Source organism: Mobula birostris, chromosome 8, assembly GCF_030028105.1.
Source record: "Mobula birostris isolate sMobBir1 chromosome 8, sMobBir1.hap1, whole genome shotgun sequence".
In the NCBI taxonomy this organism is placed as follows: domain Eukaryota; kingdom Metazoa; phylum Chordata; class Chondrichthyes; order Myliobatiformes; family Myliobatidae; genus Mobula; species Mobula birostris.
The window spans coordinates 97,872,398-97,896,031 of NC_092377.1; the positions used below are offsets into that span (position 1 = coordinate 97,872,398).

The 23,634-nt window shown below is 41.6% G+C and overlaps 1 protein-coding gene across 6 annotated transcripts in view; it reads left to right on the top strand.

Moving 5' to 3' along the window:
• prkn (parkin RBR E3 ubiquitin protein ligase) overlaps positions 1-23,634 on the top strand; it is a 1,184,373-nt gene that overhangs the window by 281,949 nt on the left and 878,790 nt on the right. The window lies entirely within an intron of this gene.

Sequence of the window (23,634 nt, forward strand, 5' to 3'; positions counted from 1 at the left end):
GTTTGTTTTCTTCTTCTAGTTTATGCATTGCATTGAACTGCTACTGTTAAGTTAACAAATTTCACGTCACATGCTGGTGATAATAAACCTGATTCTGATTCTGAACTGGTGGATATAGCTCAGTCAATCCCAGGCAAAGTCCTCCCAAAGATGCATTCATTATCAAACATCCCCATCATTACAGGCTATGCTCTCTTCTTGCTACTACCATAGGGAAGAAACCTTAAGTCCCACACCATCAGGTTCAGGAGCAATTATTTTCTTACAACCACCAGGCTCCTGAGCTGGTGTGGATATCTTCATTTGTCACTACTCTGAACCTCCACTCATGGAATCAGTTCAGGGACCGATTCACTTTCAAGGGCTCTTTACAACTCCATTTCTCAGTATTATTACTTATTTACAGTTTGTCTTCCTTTGCACATTGGTCATTGGATAGTCCTTGTCTGTTTATGTATAGATTTTTGTAAAATTCTATTATATTTCTATTTTCCCCTGTAAATACCTGCAAGAAATAAGGCAGTAAATTATTACTTTGTGTTTTGTGGAAATGATATTTGTACGGTAATAATAAATTTGCTTTGAACTTTGAGCTTTGAAGCAGAAAGAGAGGAAAACAGATAGCAAGGTACTAGAGGCCTTTATGGTGTCAGAGGAAATTGTTAGAAGCTATAATTAAAGAGGTCAATATAAGGCCTTTAAAATATACCAATATAATGAGGTAAAATCAACACAGTTTTGTGAAAGGATAATTGTTTAACCAATTCATTAGCGTTTTTGGAAGAAGTCATATGTATGTTCAAAGTTCAATGTAAAGTTATTATCAAGTAGTCAATCTTAATGAAGCTCAATAAATAGAGATAGCACTCTGGAAAAGACTTGGCATAGTATTACATTCCAAGTGCATAGTATAACACTTAACCCTATGAATGACACATTCAGGGCGCTAAAAAGTCCTTTGAGGTGAGGCAACACTTCTCCTGCGAGCCTGTCGGTTCACCTACTGTATCTGGTGCTCCCAGTATGAACAGTATTTTGTGTGTGTTGTTCTATGCTGCCGAGAGGAAGGTACTGACGAGGTGAAGGAAGCTGTGAACACTGCCAGAGATGAAGGACTTTATTGCTGCCCTAAACACCAGCGGTGCAGCAGGCAGAAAAAAAATACAATGACATAATTAAAAGCTGTTATTAGACCATAAGACTTGTACATTATTGCTGCACTGACTTTATTATCTTAAAAAGTGTAGGTGTCTTCTAGCTTAATCAAATTCTTTAGAGAAAGTTCTTCAAAGATTTTGGAAACAATCATTGAAAGAACAAAAATGTTGATCCACATTTTTTTTAAAAAGCAACTGGGAAACGCCTGCCTACTAGTTTATACAAGGCACTTTTGTTTTTGTTTTTTGTACCATTTTGTCCTTTTGAATATGTATATTGCAGTCATTAATTCATTCATTATGTGTCGTGTCATATGACATAAACGATCATAGTCTTCACAATGACTGTTCTTTGCAAATTTTTCGACCAAGATATTTCCCCACTGCCATCTTCTGGGCAGTATCTTTACAAGACGGCTGACCCCAGCCATTATCAATGCTCTTCAGAGATTGCCTGCCTGGCATCAGTGGTTGCATGACCAGGACTTCTAATATGCATCAGCTGCTCATACGACCATCCACCACCTCCTCCCATGGTGTCACCTGACCCTGACTATGGGACTAACCAGGTGCTACACCTTGCCCAAGGGTGACCCGCAGGCTAGCAGAGGGAAGGAGCACCTTATACCTCCTTTGGTAGAGACGTATCTCCACCCCACCACCCATAACTGGCAGTAGCTGGCAAAATAAACAAATAGGGGTATTCACAAAGTCAGGTGAATGTCCAGTGATGCTGGAAGAGACAGAGTAGCTGCAGACTACTGGGTCTGTTGAAAAGCCACTTGACTTGATCACGCTTTGACTGAATGGGCAGATTGACGTGAATTTTTGTCAGTGAGCCAATGATTTCCAAAATTCCCAAGACATAAGGTCTCCGGCACTGTTATTTACATTTGACACTTCTATAGTTTGGATTGTGGGAGAGTGATTTTCATGTGTTGGCAGCCCTGGGGGGGAAAAAGTCCCTGGCAACCTGAGTGAAGTGCTGGAGGGCTGCCACACTCTGTGACCTGCATCAATAACCATCTTAAAGGAGAGGAAGGAGAAAGGGAGAAAAACTGGAGCAGAAAATAAAATCTCTTGGCTAGCTTAGTAGAATTAACGATGAATTAGTAAACTTCCTGTCAAAGCAGGAAAGGCTCAAAGCACAACAGTGAGTTTAAACTCAGCATTTTTCAGTGTGTGACCTTATCCGTTGCATCACATATTATACTGACTGAGCACTCAGTGAGCTGACTATGAACACCTTTCTTTGGCATCTGTTCTGTCTTTGTCAAGTATAGCTCAGTTGGTAGCTGTATTGCTTTTGAGTCATGAGGAGACTAGTTTAAATGTTACCCGGGAAACTACACTCAGTGGCCATTTTCTGAGATACACCTCAAGGTTCAAAGTAAATTTATTGCCTAAGTACATACAACCCTGAGATTCATTTTCTTGTGGGCATACTCAATAAGTCCAATAAACCAAAAAGAATCAATGCAAGATCGCTGGGTGTACAAGCAGTGTGCAAAAGACATGCTTATTAATGCAAATACTGTATTTCATCAGCCAGTCGTATTGCAGCAACTCAATGCATTAAAAACATGCAGACGTAATCAAGGGGTTCAGTTGTTGTTCAGACCAAACATCAGAATGGGGAAGGCGTTTAATATAAATGACTGACTGTGGAATAATTGTTGGTGCCAGGCGGATGGTTTAAGTACAGGTTTCCCCTGCCATCCGAAGGTAGAGCGTTCCTATGAAATGGTTCGTAAGCCAAAATGTTGTAAAGCGAAGAAGCAATTACCATTTATTTATATGGGAAAATTTTGTGAGTGTTCACAGACCCAAAAATAACCTACCAAATCATGCCAAATAACACATAAACACATAAAACCTAAAATAACAGTAACATATAGTAAAGCAAGAATGATATGATAAATACACAGCCTATATAAAGTAGAAATACTTTTCCACAATCATTGCCGGCACTGTTCTCCGAAGCGAAAATCTCACGCAAGCACTCTTGACAGAAACACTCTCTCCAGTAACCTTTAAGCCATGAAGCTGCCAAATCATACCAAATAACACGTAAAAATACACAGCCTATATAAAGTAGAAACAATGTATATACAGTGTAGTATCACTTACTGGAATTGGGACAGCACCAAGCACACTGATGATGGTGCGTTAGACTGAGTCGTCACAGGCTGGGATGGTGCAGTGGCCCCCACCCTCCAGGCCGCCGACTGATACATTGCCGCGAAGCATGCAGGGGTACAGCGGTAGCCGGAAGGCACACAGCACATCTTTAAGAAAAAAGCCGAAATAAACATGTTAATTAATTAGGTGCCGCCCGGCACGTAATTGTCGGCCCAGATCAGTGCCGATTGCCAATTGCATTGCCTCTGATCTGGGCCGACATTTACGTGTGGGGCGGCACCTAATTAATTAGCTTGTTTATTTCGGCTTTTTTCTTAAAGATGTGCTGTGTGTCTCCCGGCTACTGCTGCACTCTCCGCGAATTGGTATCTGTCCGTGGCCCGGGGGTTGGGGTGGTGGGACAGTGGGGTGTCATCTCATTGTCTGTTTCCATTAGAGCAGGCAGCTCATCTTCTCCTATGACTGCCCGCCTCGATGTCGAAGGTTGAGGTTTGTCGTCTGCTGTGGCTGATGTGGAAGGCTTGCTTGACTGCTGAGCCTCGCGCATTTTTCTATCATACAGTTCTTTGTAAGAACTCAAGCCATCCTGCAAATATCCCCTAAACCGACGTACCCTTTCAAAATTAAAGTTGTACTTTATCATTGCAGCGAAAATCTCACGCAGTTGCTTCATGTTCATTTTGCTACTGCATTCGGTTTTGATTGTTATCCTTTCCTCTTCTAATTGCATCAGCTCTTCATCTATCAGTTCTTGGTCATGGGATGCCAAAACCTCTTCAACTTCATCTTCGTCAGCTTCCACAAGCCAAACTCACGTTGTCCTTACTTCATTCACCACGATCAAAACGCGTAATTATGTCTAGTTTTACGCTAAGTGTAACACCCTTAAGAGCTCTTTCAGGCTTCTCCAATACCTCAGTACTCATCTTGCTAAAGGCTACTCAATGCAACGTGTTTAAGCAATGCTGTTCCGAATCCGGGGGAGAGTGGCTGCTCGGTGCGCGTGCTGCCTTTTATTGCGCGCTGATTTTTTTGTGCGCTGATTTTTTTTCGTAACAGTGAAAGCACCTTCTGAAAGCGAAAACGGTACTAATGTAGGTCTTTCGTAACAGTGAGGTTTCGTAAAGCGAACGTTCGAAAAGCGGGCGACACCTGGTATCTCAGAAACTGCTGATCTCCTGGGATTTTCATGCACAACGGTCTCCAGTGTTTACAAAAAATGGTGCAATAAACAAAAAGAGTCTAGTGAGCCTAGTCAACATGGCAGTTCTGTGGGCAAAAATGCCATGTTAGTAAGAAGGTAGAGGAGAATAGCCAGGCTGATTCAAGCTGACTGGAAGTAATGCAGATAACCATGCCTTAAAGCAGTGGAGAAGAGCACTTTTGAAAGCACAGCATGTCTGAATGCACAGCCTTGAAGTGGATTGGCTGCAGCAGCGGAAGACCAGGTGCATACAGTCAGTGGCCACTTTATGAGGTACAGGAGGGACCCCGATTCTGACTCTCATGTCCTAATTGATCCATCTTAAGTCAACATTTTTGAAAATCATCTGGCCGTAATTAAATCTTTGAGAGCTTTATGTGGATGAATTGGCTGAAGTAATTTAGATGATATGAGAGATTGCATTTTTGAACTACTTGATGAGCTGGAACACTGGAAGCATATGCAAGGTTATTGATCTGTATTTGATTTAGAGATTGAGGCACAGCTACTACTGCTGGCAGGACCAAAAAGCCTTGACATTGATGGTAGCTGCAATGTAGCTTTTACACTAGAAGTTTATGATTAATAGCTGAGCACTTAACATGCATACTCAGTTGTCAGTTTATTGGGTACCTCTCGTATCTAATGAAGTGGGCACTGAGTGTACATCTGTGGTCTTGTGTTGCTGTAGCACATCCACTTCAAGGATCAATGTGTGATCAGAAATACTGTTCTGCACAGCACTGTTGTAACACACGTTTATTTGAATTACTGTCACCTTTCTATCAGCTTGATCCAGACTGGCCATTTTTCTCAGACCTCTTTCATTAACAAGGTGTTCTCATCCACAGAGCTGCCACTCACTGGATGCTTTCTTTTTGTTTTTCGCACCATTCTCTGTAAACTCTGAGACTGTTGTGTGTGAAAATCCCAGGAGATCAGCAGTTTCTGGGATACTCAAACCAACACCTATTCCACCAACAAAGTCACTTAGCTCATGTTTCTTACCCATTCTGATGTCTGGGCTGAGCAACAACTGAATCTCGACCACATTTTCATGCATTGAGTTGCTGCCACGTGATTAGATATTTGCATTAACGAATATGTATACAGGTGTACCAAATAAAGTGACCACTGAGTGAAAATATTTTAAAATGCAACACTGATTTTTTTCCCCTTGTGTTAATACTTATGACCTGTTTTATCTTCCTCTTGAAATTTTGTAACTGGAGATGAACAGCAAGCAGTAAGGTCGGCCAAATTTAGATTCATGGATAACTGAATATTTGCATAATCCAGTGAGGAGAAAACAAAAATAATGGGATATGAAATGTACAAAGTAAAAACAGAGGGGAAACAAACCTCAACTAATGTAAATATAAGCAGTAGAAATGAAAAAAGTACCTCAGTATCAATAAAACATATAAGGGAAAATAAAGGAACTATGAATAAGGGAACTGATGAAATTTCATAAATTTTTCTGGTTGAATTTCATAAATACTTGTCTGTGGATATTTGTAATTAGATTTGTATGGATTAAAATGATCGATAACAAAAGCTAGCAGAAGAATTTCACCCACTGTTGGGTCTCTTGTACTCATCGGGAGTGGAAGGAGATGGAGATGATGGCACTGATGGTTGGGGAGATTGATTTGCAGCATTCAAGCTATTACAATAAATTTAAATTTTGCTTTTTTTCTGTTTGTTTCCCAGGAAAATATACCTACAGCTATTTCTTACATTACATCTCTGCTTTGTTTTGGCTGTATGCATCTCTGAATTGTGATGATGGGTAAGACACGAGCAGGGGTGGGGTATGGCAAATTTAAACCCTGGTGTAGGTGAGCTTTGTAATGGGTAGAAATTAAATCTGCAAAAGGTTCAAAAGTTCATAGTAAACTTATAGGGCGACGTGGCAGGGTAGTGGTTAGTAGCTTTATGGTACCTGAAAGGAGCTTGTACATTCTCCTTGTGATCACATGAGTTTCCTCCGAGTGCTCCGGTTTCTTCCCAGAGTCCTAGGATGGTTAGTAGGTTAATAGATTATTGTAAATGATTCTTTGATTAGGTTAGGATTAAACCGGGAGATTGCTGGGCAGCACAGCTCGAAGGACTGAATCTCAATAAGTAATAAATAAAAATAAATAAAGTGTGTCTCTGTCACTTATACTACCCTAAGGTTCATTGTCTTTCAGGGATTCGCAGTAGAATAAAGGAATACAATAAAATCAATGTAAAACTACATACAAGCCAAGCTGTACAAATACAGAAAAAAGCCATGATAATAATATATAATACTGAGAACAGAAGTTGTTGAGTCCTCACAAGTGAGTCCATTAGTTGTGGGAATCAGTTCACTGTTGAGATGAGTGAAGTTATCTACGCTGGTTCAAGAGCCTGTTGGATGAAAGATGTCAGTGAGTCATAAACCTGATACTTTCTGGATTTATTTCAAGGGTTTAAGGGGCTGCTTGCACTTGTCGACTTGCTGTATTTGATGCTCTGTGAAGGTGGTCACTCTTTCATACAGATGTCATTGAAAAGCACTTGCAACAACATTCCTTTATGGTGTCAGACTTAATCTAGTCCTTTCCACAAATGCACTCTGCAGTTGAATTGCCTGTATTATCTGATACATTCAGTGCAAATACTCAAGAAGTACAAAAACACACTGCTGGAGGAACTCAGCGGGTTGACCTGCATCTGTAGGGTGAAATGGACAGTCAATATTTTGGTTTGAGACCCTTCATCTGAACTCAAGAAGTATTCTTTAATTTGTCAGAAGTTCAGCACTCTCCAAATGCGGTTAATCTGTTGTCCTGCAACTGCTCTCAGGTTAAAAGAGCCTGGACAGCCTCAACATTTTCAACAAAGATTTATCCTGGTATATGTTTTCACTCTCTGCTCATGTTGATGATGTGCAAGAAATTATGTGATAACCCTGGCTTACTGCACTCAAAGTTCAAAGTGAATTAATTGTCAAAGTACAATAGTGCCATCACAGAGCACCCTGAGATTCATTTTCTAGCAGGCATTCACAGTAGAACCAAGAAATACAAAAGAATCAATGTAAAACTACAAAGACTGACAAGCACCCAAATGTGCAAAAGATGACAAACTGTGCAAACACAAAATAATAATAATAATATTATAGAATAAGTAGGTAAATAAATAATAGTGAGAACACAAGTTCTAGAGTACTTGAAAGTGAGTGTATAGGTTTTGTTCAGTGATCAGTTGAGTGTCGTGGTGAGTGAAATTATCCACAGTGGTTTAGGAGCCTAATGGTTGAATGGTAACACCAGTTGGAAAGCATGAATGGTGCACTCTGCTAGATCTAGAAACACCTTGAGAAAATGTTAGTATACCAATGATTAGAAAGCCACCTCCACTTCTCTTAGAAATCCTGTACTCTTCTTAAACATGGAAAAAAGGGAAGGATTCAAGCTTTATGATTCAAGTGCATTTGTAACGTGCACATCAAAAAATGCAGTGAAATGTGTTGTTTGCGTTAACAACCAACACACCTGAGAGTGTGCTGGGGGCAGCCTGCAAATGTCACCACATATTCTGCCTCAGCCATTCATGCCAATAATGCTAGCAAGAGTGACAAAGAACAGAACACAAGAAGCAACAAAACAACATCAACAAAACAAGCCCTGTTACTCCCTTGCACCCATGCACATACAGTCTTTTAACCCCGGGACAGACTGTCTTCAACAGCTTCCAGCGGACTAGCAGAGATTCATAGACTTGACTCCAGCCAACAGGCACCAACTTCTGGACTTCCGATTCAACCCTTGATTCTCAGCATTGACCCCAGGAGATGCCAATCACTGGACACTAGGCCTCGTACTCTAGTCTCACCAGTTTGTGAACCCAGGGGGCCAATTGGACCTCGTTCCTCCTGCCCACACGGAACTCTGACTCCAGAATCTGCCAAGAATTTGCTGACCTGGAAAGGACTTGTCCATTTTCTGCTGGCCCAACATCCAACATCCAGCTACAGATGTCCCACATCCACGTTACTTGCCTTTGAGCTTAGAGTGGCGGCTTAGACTCTGACCTGGCCTCTAATTCCCCTTTATCCCTATCTCTAAATGCTAATGTGACCCCAACTCCCCTTGCTGCCCCAAAACCATTCTTCCAAACCTAAAAAAAAATTAACAAACAACTAAATCTGTGCCACAACTCCATGGAGGTTGCAGCTCAGTGCTATCTTGGATACCTAGAAATGAGATTAATTCCATGAATTAACAAACTGATGGATGGAGAATATTTGTTGATAGTTTTTTGAGGAATCTCTCATGAAGAACTAGATAAATGTGCCATGTTGCTCACCTTTACTGGTGTGATAAGGTCTTTTAGTGTGTATGTGGTACTGAATCTAAGCACTGGTACCAGGGGTGACTTCATTGAAACCTGTTGAATCATGAAAGGCCTTGATAGAGTGGATGTGGAAAGGATGTTTCCTATGGTAGGAGAATCTAAAACCAGAAGACACAGCCTCAGAAAAGAGGGGCATCCTTTTAGAACAGAGATGAGGAGGAATTTCTTCAGCCAGAGTGTGGTGAATCTGTGGAATTCCTTGCCGTGAGCAGCTGTAGAAGCAGAGTCTTTATGTATATTTAAGACAGAGGTTGGTAGATTCTTGATTGGTCAGGGCATGAAGGGATACAGGGAGAAGACAGGAGACTGGGGCTAATAGCAAAATTGGATCAGCCATGATGAAATGGCTGAGCAGACTCGATGGGCCAAATGGCCCAACTCCGCTGCTATATTTTATGGTCTTGTGGAATCAGAATCAGAATCAGATTTAATATCACCAGCATGTGTTGTGAAATTTGTTAATCTAGCGGCAACAGTACAATGCAATACATGATAAATATAGAAAAAAATAAATGAATTACTGTAAGTACATATGTATAATAGTTAAATCAAAACTAGTGCCAAAACAGAAATAATAAGAAAAAAGTGAGGTAGTGTAGAAATCGGATGGCAGAGGAGAAGAAGCTGTTCCTGAATCACTGAGTGTGTGCCTTCAGGGTTCTGTACCTCCTTCCTGATGGTAGCAATGTGAAGAAGGCATGTCCTGGGTGATGGGGGTCCTTAATAATGGACACTGCCTTCCGAAGGCACCACTCCTTGAAGATGTCTTGAATACTATGGGGGCTAGTATCCATGATGGAGCTGACTAATTTTACAACTTTCTGTAGTTTCTTTCAATCCTTTACAGTAGCCCCCCGGCCATACTAGATGGTGATGCAGCCAAATAGAATGCTTTCCACAGTACATCTGTAGGAACTTACGAGTGTTTTAGGTGACAAACCAAATCTCCTCAAACCCCTAATGAAATATAGCTACTGTCTTGCCTTCTTTATAGTTGCATCAATATGTTGGGACCAGGTTAGATCTGCAGATATATTAAAACCCAGCTCACTCTCTCTACTTCTGATCCCTCTATGAGGATTGGTTCGTGTTCCCTCATCTTACCCTTCCTAAAGGCCACAATAAGCTCTTTGGTCTTACTGGCAATGAGTGCAAGACTGTTACTGTGACACCTCTCACCTAGCTCGTATGTCTTGCTCCTGTTTGGCTTCTGATCTCCATCTGCGATTCTACCAACAATGGCTGTATCATCGGCAAATTTATTGATGACATTTGAGCTATGCCTAGCGATCTAGTCACGGGTATAGGGAGAGTAGAGCAGTGGACCAAGCACACATCCCTGCGGTGTGCCAATGGTGATAGTCAGTGAGGAGGAGATGGTATTACCAATCCGCACAGATTGTGATCTTCTGGTTAGGAAGTCGAGGATCCAATTGCAGAGGGAGATACGGAGGCCCAGATTCTGTAGCTTTTTGATCATCACTGCTGAAATGATGGTGTTGACGGTGAGCTATAGTCAATGAACAGGTATTCGTATTGTCCAGGTAATCTAAGGTCTCGTGAAGAACCATTGAGATTGCATCTGTCGTAGGATGATTCTGACAATATGCAAATTGCAGTGGATCCAGGTCCTTGCTGAAGCAAGAGTTCACTCTAGCCAAGACCAACCTCTCAAAGCAGTTCATCAACATAGATCAGAGTGCAACTGGATGATAATTGTTAAGGCAGTTCACAGTACTCTTCTTGGGCACTGGTATAATTGTTGCCCTTTTGAAGCAGGTAGGAACTTCTGACCGGAGCAGTGAGAGATTGAAAGTATCTTTAAATACACTCGCCAGTTAGTTGGCACAAATTTTCAGAGCTTTATCAGGTACACCAGCGGAGCCTGCCGCCTTGCGAAGGTTCACTCTCCTGAAAGACAGCCTGATATCAGCCTCTGATACAAAGATCACAGGGCCACCAGGTGTAGCAGAGATTCTCACGTCTGTAGTTATATTCTGCCTTTCAAAGTGAGCATAAAGGGCATCAAGCTCATCTGCTAGTGAAGCTTCACTGGCATTCATGATGTTGCGTTTCACCTTGTACGAAGTAATGACCTGCAAACCCTACCAGAGTTGATGTGCATCCAATGTCGCCTCCATCCGCACTCAAAATTATTATTTCACTCTTGAAATGGCCCTCTGCAAGTCATAACTGGTTTTCTTGTACAGACCTGGGTTGCCAGATTTAAATGCCATAAATCTAGCCTTCAGCAGATGATGAACCTCCTGGTTCATCCATAGGTTTTGGTTTGTGAATGAACAGCAAGGTTTCATAGGCACACATTCATCCACGCAGGTTTTCAATGAAGTCGGTACAACTGTGGCATACTCATCCAGACACAAAGATGACTCGCTGAACACAGACCAGTCCACCGATTCAAAGCAGCCCTGTAAGCACTCCTGTGCTTCCCTGGTCCATACCTTCTTGGTCCTCACTACTGGTGCTGCAGTATCCAGTCTCTGTCTATACTCAAGGAGCAGAAGTACAGCCTGTTGATCAGACTTTCTGAAGTGAGGGTGTGGAATAGCACAGTAGGCCTCCTGATGGTGGTGTAACAGTGGTCCAGTGTATTCTTTCCTCTGGTACTACAAGTGATTTGTTGATTGAATTGACTTTATTACTTACGTCCTTCACATACATGAGGAGTAAAAATCTTTATTTTACGTCTCTGTCTAAATGTACAATTTATAGTAATTTGTGTGATGAAAAACCAAGTTATCAGAAGATTGATGCTAATGAGAGAGAGATAAGGGAGACAATGGAGAAACGTTCAAAATGTTAATGAGAGAGGAGAGAGATTAACGAAAAGAGACACAATTCAGAATATTGACAGACTGGTTGCTTTGAACCTGAACTGTTTGGAGTTTGATGGACAGGGGATACCCCAGCAGGGGGATAAAAAGACCAGGTTCGCTAAGGTACGACACACACCACGAGATCACGAGATAACAAGACCCTGGAGGAGCGGTATGCCCCCGCAAGTTGGTGTGAGTTTGGAGGTCTGGTTCGAGGGAAGCGACCATAGACTCACAGGGTGAAAAGGTACGATCGGCGGGAACCTGGTGTGTGTGTCCGCCCTTGCCTGGGTGCTGGATTCACTGCGGAACGGTCGTATCTGGAACGGAGGGGTCACAGTCGGTGACCACAGCAGGATAGAAGACATGAAAGGGTCCGTCCGAAAGCCAACTGCGAAGAACGTCAAAGGTCTGCTTGAATCAAAATTTGCATCTCTCTCTCTCTCTCCAACGGCACAACAGCGATTACCGCGAACTGCACTAAGCTGAACTGAACTCTGCGTCACTTAAGACTGATCATTTTACCCCTAGACTGCGATAGAGCTTGGTTGATTCCTATTACCCTAGTTCTGTGTACATGTGTGTTTTATCATTGCTAATCTGTTGCATTTATATCCTTACGATTAGAGTACTGTGTTACTTATTTCTTTAATGAAACTTTATTAGTTTCTAGTAATCCAGACTCCAACTAGTGGTCCATTTCTGCTGTTTTGGCAACCCAGTTACGGGTTACGTAACATTTGTAATAAATAGTATGTACAACAGGACAGTGGATATAACATAGAAATACAATTGTATCTGTGTGAATTAATCAGTCTGATGGCCTGGTGGAAGAAGCTGTCCTGGAGCCTGTTGGTCCTCTCTTTTATGCTGCGGTACCGTTTCACAGATGGGAGCAGCTGGAGCAGTTTGTGGTTGGGGCGACTCAGGTCCCCGAAGATCCTTCGGGCCCTTTTTACACACCTGTCTTTGTAAACGTCCTGAATAGTGGGAAGTTCACATCTGCAGATGCACTGGGCTGTCTGCACCATTCTCTGCAGAGTCCTGTGATTGAGGGAAGTACAGTTCCCATACCAGGCAGTGATGCAGCCAGGCAGGATGATAATTATATAGCGACCTTTTTCAAGCTGGCCTGGTTAAAATCCCTCAAAGTGATGGGAAAGGCATCAAGGTGTGCTGTTTCATGCCTATTGAGTACATCACTCAGATCATCTAGAGCCTGTTTGACATTGGTCTGAGATGGAATGTATACCACTACCAAAATAATTGCTGAAATCTCCTGTGGCAGGTAAAATGGACGACACTTCATTGCAAAGTGTTCCAGAACTGGTGAGCAGGATTGGGACACCACTGACATACTTGTGCACCAAAAGGAGTTAATCATGAGGGATTTACCTCCACCTCTGCTTTTGCGAGACTGCTGGTGATTTTTGCAGCTACTTTCATGCATAAGTTCTTTGAGTTGACTGCAGACCTTTTCATATCTTCACAATAGAGTATTATCTCCCTGTGCCCCCTTATAGGCACCCAGCTTTGAATTCCCTCATTGAATCTCAGGGCAACCTTGACTTGCCCACTTCACTTTCTTCCACTCCTTTACAGTGCAGGCATTTCCAAAATCTAAAGTTAATTAATTTTCTACTTTATTGAGTAGATGTGATCATTGTTGCTGAACCAGAACAGCTTAAAGGGAGCTGTGGCTTGTTCCAGAGCACAAATCTTCAGCATAGCCAGAATATATTCATGGCTTCTTGCCTTTAATGTATCTAGTGCACTCATCAGTTTATTGAGTAAATTGAATTTGGCAGAAGACAGCCTTGTGCTGTGGGAGCTTCAGAAAGAGGTTACAATGGATCAGTCTTGCATCTGAATGAAGGTAACATTTTTGCTGGCTGAAGGTAGTTACAAATGTTTCAGCCTTCTGTTTTCTCGTGGTTCCATCATCAGTGAAAGGAAACGTTCAAGAACCATCCTGTCATTAATTGTTCATTTGTTAACTGCCTTTCATGATTGGATATTGCCGTCATACTTCATTTCGTTGTGCACATGGAGAACAGCACAGACCTGTCAACCACACTGTTCTAACATTTGAACGATGAAATGCCATTCTTATGCAGAAATTGACTGGTTGGATACAGATACTGACCAATTGGTAACCTTGTTAATATTCTAATTCCTTATTTGCATAATTAATCACCAAACTATGATAACACAGCTATTAATAGCAAATAGAATCTACACATTAAAAGCCAATAGTAGTGCAGAATTAGTGAAGTAACTGACTGATAGTGTCACCCTAGAATCTTTGGTTTGCATCCTTATCTTCTCTCCAGATACTAAATAGCTCCAGTTTCCTGCTGTGCAAAGAGAAGTCCCTTCAAAGGCTTCACGTGCCCAGGCCGACTGCACTCTATCTGTAAACAATCCTAGCCTGGACATTACCTTAACCTTTGCCTTGCTGCAACTTCCACAATAAGCTGCCTTCACTTTGGCAAGGGTGTAATCTGTATAGTCTTTACTGATTGGTACCTGGTTCTGTTCCTATCATACTTCTCACTTATCTGCAGTTTATACATTGGTTTAATGTAATAATAGTGATGTACATGACAGTTAATGTGGCTTCATCCTGTGACTGAGTGCAGCTCTACATCAGATGATGAACAGTGTTACCTCACACATGTTCGATTTTGAGCTGCTTTCTCTGCTCAGAATCCAGCTCATTTAGCGCAGTGACTGTAGCTGGCAACTTGACGGTGAATGTTATCAGAAGATGGGATCTTGTCGCTGCAAGATTACATTGACCATTATTGTCACAGACAGAAATGTCATAATAGGCAATTTGGTACTGAGAAGGTCAAGTAAGCATTTTCCGTTGTGAAAATCAAAACAAAACTGCTGATGCTACAAATCTGAAATGTTTAAAAAAAGGAAATGCTAAAAACAGCAGGTCAAATTCTGAGTGTTTAAATTTTTTTTCCCTGGTGTTGGTCCTCTAAATCTTTCCCTCATTCAGTCTGTGGTATTTCTTGGTTTATCTAGTTCTTAGGTGCTGACTTAGCAACATGAATTCATTACATTGTTACATGAATTAACTCAATAATAATGATCCGATAGGCACAGAGAGAAACTGTATTTACTGACAAGTATCTTTATTATCTTAACTAACAAGCACATGAATTTACAAACTAACTATGTGCACACCCACTAGGTTTCCCTGTGCCTACAAGAGCAGTCAAATAATGGAAAAGATAATACCCAGAAAAGGAGTCTAGGCAGTGCATTCCTTGTGGTCCCAATGTAATCTCCAAATGTCTGAAGTGGGGTCCTCCACATCTGTGATGCTTGGTCTCCGGAGTTGTCACTGCCAGAGCTCCCAAAACCCCCCAGTCTTACTCTTTTCCTTATCAAATCAATCTCTGATGTTTCAGTTTCATTGGCTCGATATCATCTGACTGACCTGAGTCAGTTTCTCATTGGATGTGGCCCAAGGCTACCAGAGTTATTGCTATATGGCACTCCCTTAAGCCTTGTAATCAAGGTAATGTCCTTTGTGCTGTCAAACTCAGACTGGTTCAAACCAGTCTAATCAGGTCAGCCAAACAGTGGGCCCAGATGACCCGATCACAGGCTGTTCATTCTGCAAACGTGCCATTTTACATAAGAAACAGCCTCTTACCTGAAAGTGGTCTCAGATTTAGCAGGTTGTTCATAGAAACCCCTTGCGTTGTGTTCAACTGCTCTGATTAAGTTATCCCATAGCAAGAATCAGTTCACAGAATGTTGGCAGCAAGGACAATCTCACAAAATGGCTACCTCCATTCCTGCAACCACATGGCAAGAATAAAGACTTTTGTTTTGTCTTTTTCCACCATCCTTGCCTCATTCACATTCGCTAATTTGTAGATTGTAGTTCTTTCTGGCTAACAGCATCTATCTACCTAACTCATGAGAGTTAAGGAATAAGAGAAAAAAAAGGAACGACAGAGGATGCAATATGATGATTAGATTTAATAATAAATACAAGAGAGTTTGCAGATGCTCGAAATCCAGAGCAACACACACAAAATACTGGAGGAACTCAGCAGGCCAGGCAGCATCTATGGAGAGGAATAAACAGTCGATGTTTCGGGCCAAAACCCTTCACCAGCACTTAATTAGATTTCTTAAAGTGATTAGAGAAGAGTGGAAAATAATAGCAAGTGAACTTAAAATTATAAACAAAAAACTATGAGAATATGTCGCTACCTGCAAGAGGAAGCCTCCATACATTCAGTTGATCACACACATACAGAAATTGGGGCTTTTGGATAGGAAACAAAGTAGCGGTGCACAGGAGGATGGGAGCGGGGATTAAACTAGAGTCGCAGGAGAATGGGATCCAGAGTGCCAGAACAGATAGTAGAGTGGTTGTGGAGACACACTTTGCTAAGACCTCAGACAAAGTCAGAAAGCAAAACATTGAGCATGGTGGAACTAATGTACTGAGTTCTGTATATTTCAATTCAAAATGTATTGTAGGAAAGGCAGAGGAGCTCAGGGCATTATTCAACACATGGAATTATGATAGAGACTTGCTTACAGGAGAGGCAGGATTGACAGCTCAGTATTTCGAGGTTCTGTTGCTTTAGATGTGATAGAACGGGAGGGATTAAAGAGGGGTGGGGAATTACTAGTTAGGGAAAATGTCATGGCGGTCATGTCAAGACACACTGGAGAACTTGCCTAGTGAGGTTTTAGATAGTTTATTGATCCCAAATTACAGTGTCACAGTAGCATTACAAGTGCACAGATTACAAATATAAGAAAATAAGTAAAGAATAAAAAATAAGTTACCTCAATCTAACAGGAGGGGTCGTCACTTCTCCGGCTGTAGGTTGACTCATTATAGAGCCCAACAGCTGAGGGTAGGAATGATCTCATATAGCGCTCTTTGGAGCAGCACAGTTGTCTTAGTCTATTACTTAAAGTGCTCCTCTGTTCAGCCAAGGTGGCATGCAGAGAGTGAGAAACATTGTTTAGAATTGCCAGGATTTTCCGTAAGGTTCCTTGTTCTACGACGGCCTCCAATCTGTCCAGTTTGACTCTTTATAATAGAGCCAGCCTTTGCAATCAGTTTACTGAGCCTGTGGGCATCAACCATGCTGATACCATTGCTCCAGCACACCTTGCATAGAAGATTGTACTGGTGACAGCAGACTGGTAGAACATGTGAAGGAGAGGTCTGCTTACTCTAAGGGACCTCAGTCTCCTCAGGAAGTCGAGGAACTTTATGGGTGGAACTGAAGAATAAGAAAGGTGTGATAACATTAGTAGGGCTATATTATAGATCATCCAACAGTCTGCAAGATATAGAGAAACAAATCTGGAGACAGATTGCAGACTGTTGTAAGGAAAATAAGATTGTGATATCAGGTATCTTTCCATGTTTTGACTAGGATTCCTAGACAGGTTTCCCCCGCCATCCGAAGGTAGAGCGTTCCTATGAAACAGTTTGTAAGCCGGAATGTTGTAAAGTGAAGAAGCAATTACCATTTATTTATCTGGGAAAAATTTGTGAACGTTCGCAGACCCAAAAACTAACCTACCAAATCATGTCAAATAACACATAAAACCTAAAATTACAGTACATATAGCATATAGTAAAAGCAGGAATGATATGATAAATACACAGAATACCCAGCCTATATAAAGTAGAAATACTTTTCTACAATCATTGCCGCACTGACCACCATCGTGAAAATCTCATGCAAGTGCTCTCGGCAGAAACACAGCGTAAGCGCTGTTGACAGAAACACTCTCTCCAGTAACCTTTAAGCTATGAAGCTGCCAAATCATACCAAATAACACGTAAAGATACACAGCCTATATAAGGTAGAAATAATGTACGTACAGTGTAGTATCACTTACCAAAATCAGGAAGACAGCATCGAGCACACTGATGAGGTGTGTTAGGCTGAGTCGTCGGAGGTTGGGGTGGTGCAGTGATCCCCACCCTCCAGGCCGTGGACTGATACTGATCCGTGAAGCAGGCAGGGATGTAGCGGTAGCCAGGGTGCACCCAGCACATCTTCAAGAAAAAAGCCGAAATAAACAAGCTAATTAATTAGGTGCGGCCCGGCATGTAAATGTCGGCCCAGTCCAAATCGCTTCTGATCTGGGCCGACATTTACGTGCTGGGCGGCACCTAACTAATTAGGTTGTTTATTTCGACTTTTTGCTTAAAGATGTGCTGGGTGTGTCCCGGCTACCACTGTATGCTTCGCAGATCAGTATCAGTCCACGGCCCGGAGGTTGGGGTGGTGGGACACTAAGGTGTTATCTCATCGTCGTCTGTTTCCATCAGGGCAGGTAGCTCATCTTCTTCTATGTCTGCCTGCCTTGATGTCGAAGGTCGAGGTTCATTATCTGCTGTGGCTGATGTGGAAGGCTTGAAAAACGACGGTATGCTTGGCTGCTTAGCCTCGCGCATTTTTTTATCATATAGTTCTTTGTAAGCACTCAAACCATCCTGCAAATATGCCCTAAACCTACGTACCCTTTCAAAATTAAAGTCGTACTTTTCTGCAATCATTGCAGCGAAAATCTCACGCAGTTGCTTCACGTTCAGTTCCTGGACAACTTCACTTTCGGTCCGTTCGCTACTGCATTCAGTTTCGATTGTTATCCTTTCCTTTTCCAATTGCATCAGCTCTTTGTCTATTAGTTCTTGGTCATGGGATGCCAAAACTTCTTCAACATCTGTCTTGCCTCCCTTTCTCTTCACCATTTACACCTTGGACTTCAACTACTGCACAGAGGCTTGTCATCTTTAAAAGTTTTCAGATGACTCTGCCATAGTTGGATGCATCAACAAGGGAGATGAGGCTGAGTACAGGGCTACGGTAGGAAACTTTGTCACATGGTGTGAGCAGAATTATCTGCAGCTTAATGTGAAAAAGACTAAGGAGCTGGTGGTAGACCTGAGGAGAGCTAAGGTATCGGTGACCCCTGTTTCCATCCACGGGATCAGTGTGGACATGGTGGAGGATTACAAATACCTGGGGATACGAATTGACAATAAACTGGACTGGTCAAAGAACACTGAGGCTGTCTACAAGAAGGGTCAGAGCCGTCTCTATTTCCTGAGGAGACTGAGGTCCTTTAAAATCTGCTGAACGATGCTGAGGATGTTCTATGAGTCTGTGGTGGCCAGTGCGATCATGTTTGCTGTTGTGTGCTGGGGCAGCAGGCTGAGGGTAGCAGACACCAACAGAATCAACAAACTCATTCGTAAGGCCAGTGATGTTGTGAGGATGGAACTGGACTCTCTAACGGTGGTGTCTGAAAAGAGGATGCTGTCTAAGTTGCATGCCATCTTGGTCAATGTCTCCCATCCACTACATAATGTACTGGTTGGGCACAGGAGTACATTCAGCCGGAGACTCATTCCACCGAGATGCAGCACTGAGCGTCATAGGAAGTCATTCCTGCCTGTGGCCATCAAACTTTACAACTCCTCCCTTGGAGGGTCAGACACCCTGAGCCAATAAGCTGGTCCTGGACTTATTTCATAATTTACTGGCATAATTTACATATTACTATTTAACTATTTATGGTTCTATTACTATTTATTATTTATGGAGCAACTGTAACGAAAACCAGTTTCCCCCTGGATTAATAAAGTATGACTGTGACTATGACTATGACTATCATCTTTGTCAACTTCCACAAGCCAAACTCACTTTGTCCTTACTTTGTTCACTACGATTGAAATGCTTAATTATGCCTAGTTTTATGCTAAGTGTAACACCTTTACGAGCTCTTTTAGAGTTTTCCGATACCTTAGAACTCATCTTGCTAATGGATGCTCAAAATAAATTGAGATAAAGTACAGATGCTCACAGGCATGTGCTTAAGCAATGCCGGCTAGAATGCAGTTCCGGGGGAGGAGCTTGGCTGCTCGGGGCGCGCTGCCTTTTATCGCGCACTGCCTTTTTTCGTAACAGTGAAAACACCTTCTGTTAGCGAAAACAGGTAACTAATGTAGGTCTTTTGTAACAGCGAATGTTCGAAAAGCGGGGGACACCTGTACTGTAAAGGACAAGATGCAATAGAGTTTGTCAAATGTGTTCAGGAAAATTTCCTTTATCAGTATATAGAGGTCCCAACAAGAGAATATGCAATACTTGATCTCCATTAGTTTCAAGGTAATTGTGGAAAAGGATAGATCTGGTCCTCAGATTGGGATTCTAAATTGGAGGAAGGCCAATTTTGATGGTATCAGAAAGGATCTGGCAAGTGTGGATTGGCTCAGGCTGTCTTCTGGCAAAGGTGTATTTGATAAGTGGGAGGCCTTCAAAAATGAAATTTTGAGAGTACAAAGCTTGTATGTCCTTGTCAGATTAAAAGGAAAGGATAACCTGCCTACCTACAGGAAAGACATAAATAAAAATTAAAGAGTACAGAGAAAATTTTTGAGGATATTACTGGAATTGGAGGACCTGAGTTAGAAAGAAAGGTTGAATAGATTACAACTTTATTCTGTAGAACATAGAAAGTTGAAGGGAGATTTGATAGAGGTATACAAAATTATGAGTGGTATGGATAGGATAAATGCAATAGGGTAAAAGACCATGGAGATACACTCAGCGGTCACTTTATTAGGTACAGGAGGTACCTAATAAAGTGGCCACTAAGTGTATAAACAATTTTAACTTGAATGTACAAAGAACAACTGCAATATTTGCTTTAATGAACAAAGTAAAATTAACGAGTGAAGTAAACAGCAAGGAAGAGAGAACCACAGGTCGGCTGAAAGGATGGATGAGCACGTGGAAATTAAGTTTACCACAGAGAAACGTGAAGAGAAACATTTTGGCAGGCAGAATGAGGAAGAGCAGTATTACCTGAAAGGGATGAATTTGATGATGATGTGACCTTATAAGAGCCTCATGTTGTGGTAGGGAAGTTACTGGAAAAGATTCTTAAGTATAGGATTTATGTGCATTTAGAAAAAGATGGCCTAATTAAGGACAGTCAGCACGGGGCAGGTCATGTCTTACTAACATGATTGAATTTTTGAGGAGAAGACCAAGGTGATCTATGAGAGTAGAGCAGTGTCGTCTACATGGATTTTAATAAAGCATTTGATAAGGCTCCTCATGGTTGGCTCATCCAGAAGATATGAACTGTGTGCAGGCAGAAGGGATTAGATGATATAAGTTTAAGTGGTTTGGCACAACGTGATGGACCATAGGATATGTTCCTGTGCTGTACTGTTCTATATTGTATGATAAACTTCTGCTATGTGCATAGAATGTAGAGGCTGAGTTTATATCCCATAGAGCATTGACAGCATGAGAAAAGATTTGACAATAAGCAATGGAAATCATGGATGAGTCTAGACAAAGCAAGTTAAGAGAGACTATTCCTCCTGGCAAACAGGCCAAAAACCAAAGGCACAAGTTTAAGGTAGCTGCTGGAAAGCCTGAAAGGGAAAATACAAATAAACCTTTGCAACACTGCTTTAGAAGGGAGGCGTAGGCAGATCCGAGATGACATTCAGAAAGAACTAGATGGGTACTTGAACTTACAAGCACACTAACAAATTCCAGGCAATGCCTTCTTTCATGACCTTCTCCCACTCTAAATTTCAGAGCTTCAGAAAAATGATACAAGATTATTTTCCACGATCATTTAATTCCCAAAATTTCAGCAAGAATTGTTGACTTTACTTATTAGTCTAAAATAATAATGTTATGACATACACCTATTAGAGCAGTCACAATTTCAATATTCACCAAATTTGATTACCAGAAGAATTTAGCAAGTCTGAATTTGGATATTAACATTATTGATTACATAATCTAATTCAAAAATAGTTTAAACAAATATTAATCATAAGTCAGAATGAACCATATTAACTGTCGGTTAGATCAGAAAAGAAATTAGCTTCTTTACTAATTCATGAATCTGTTAATTTCTCATTTCTTTTTTAAGAAGTTAGAAATGTTTGAGTTAGCTATTTGCCTAGTCTACTGTGGAAACACATCCTATCACTTAGCCTCTAGCACCAATAAGGACAATGGCAGCAGGTGCATGGCAACAGCAACACTTCCAAGTCTCCCTCCCTCCATATTTGCACACCTTCCTAATTGACTGACTGACTGAGGCTACTCCACACTGACTAATAAATTATTTTTCTGATGGCCTGCAAATTAGTGTCTCTCACATGCCCATTACTTTCTTAGCTCCTCACCCCCTTCCAACCCTGACCTCTCAATGAGGACTGTTGTGTGCTCTCAACTTCCATATCTGAAGTCCACAATCAACTCCTTGGTCTGGCTGACATTGAGTGAGAGGTTGTTTCGGTCAAACTACCTCATTCCTGTGAGCCTCCTCATCACCATCTGAGAAGCTACCAACGGTGGTGTCACTTGGGGTAACAAAACCTACCACCCTACTCATAGGTCTCTGGTTTGTGAAAGAAACCAGGCACCTTGCAGGAAGACATGAGGTCATGTGAAACGTGCAAATTCCAAAAAGACAATACCCGAGCCTGGGTCCAGGAGGCTGTCAGGCAGCAGTACTAATTGCTGCAGTACACCATCTACTGCATCGGTTGTGGGCCGTATCAAAGGTGGTGACGAATCAGCATACAGGAGGGAGACTGAAAATTTTGTTGAGTGGTGTATTAACAACAGTCTCTCACTCAATGTCAGCAAGACCAAGGAACTGGTAGTAGACCAGCAAAGGGAAACTGAAGTCCATGAGACAGTACTCAACAGAGGATCAGAGGTGGAGAGGGTCAGTAACTTAAAAATCCTGGGTGTCACTATTTCAGTGGACCTGTCCTGGACCCATTATATAAAAATAATTGCTAAGAAAGCATGATAGTGCCTGTGCTTCTTTTGGAGTTTGTGGAGATTTGGCATAACATCAAAAACCTTGACAAACTTGTATAGATGTGTGGTGGAAAATGTATTGATTGGCTGCATTACGACCTGGTATGTGAACACAAATGCCTTCAGCAGAAAATCCTACAAAAAGTAGTGGATTTGACTCAGCACATCACGAGTAAAGCCCTCCCAACCATTGAGCACATCTACATAAAATGCTGTGGAGGAAAGCAGCATCTATCGTCAGGGATCCTGACCACCCAGGCCTTGCTCTTTTCTCGTTGCTGCCATCAGGTAGAAGGCACAAGTACAAGTGCATGTGGTTACATGTAAGTACTCTGACAAAACAAATTTTACTTTGTAGTTTGTAGGAAATAGATCACTGCTTTTTTTTATTGTCACTTGGTCCAAATTCTGGAGTTGCTTACCTAAAAGCAATGCAGGAGCACTTTCGCCAGACATTTACCATCGCAGAGGCAATAAGAGTTGGGCAATAGATACTTTAGCCCACTGCTCTACTCTCTCTGCACTCATGACTGTGTAACTCGACGCAGCTCAAATGCCATCTATAAATTTGCCCATGTAACCAGAATCAGGTTTATTATCACCTGCATGTGACGTGCAATTTGTTAACATAGCAGAAGCAGTTCAATGCAATACATAATCTAGAAGAGAAACAATATAATAATAAAATAATAATAATAAACAAGTAAATCAATTACAGTATACATATATTGAATAGATTAAAAACATGCAAAAACAAAAATACTGTATATTTAAAATAAAGTGAGGTAGTGTCCAAGGATTCAATGTCCATTTCGGAATGGGATGGCAGAGGGGAAGAAGCTGTTCCTGAATCTCTGAGTGTGTGCCTTCAGTCTTTTGTACCTCCTACCTGATGGTAACAGTGAGAAAAGGACATGCCGTAGGTGCTGGAAATCCTTAATGATGGACGCTGCCTTTCTGAGACACTGCTCCCTGTAGATGTTATGAGTACTTTGTAGGCTAATACCCAAGATGGAGCTGAC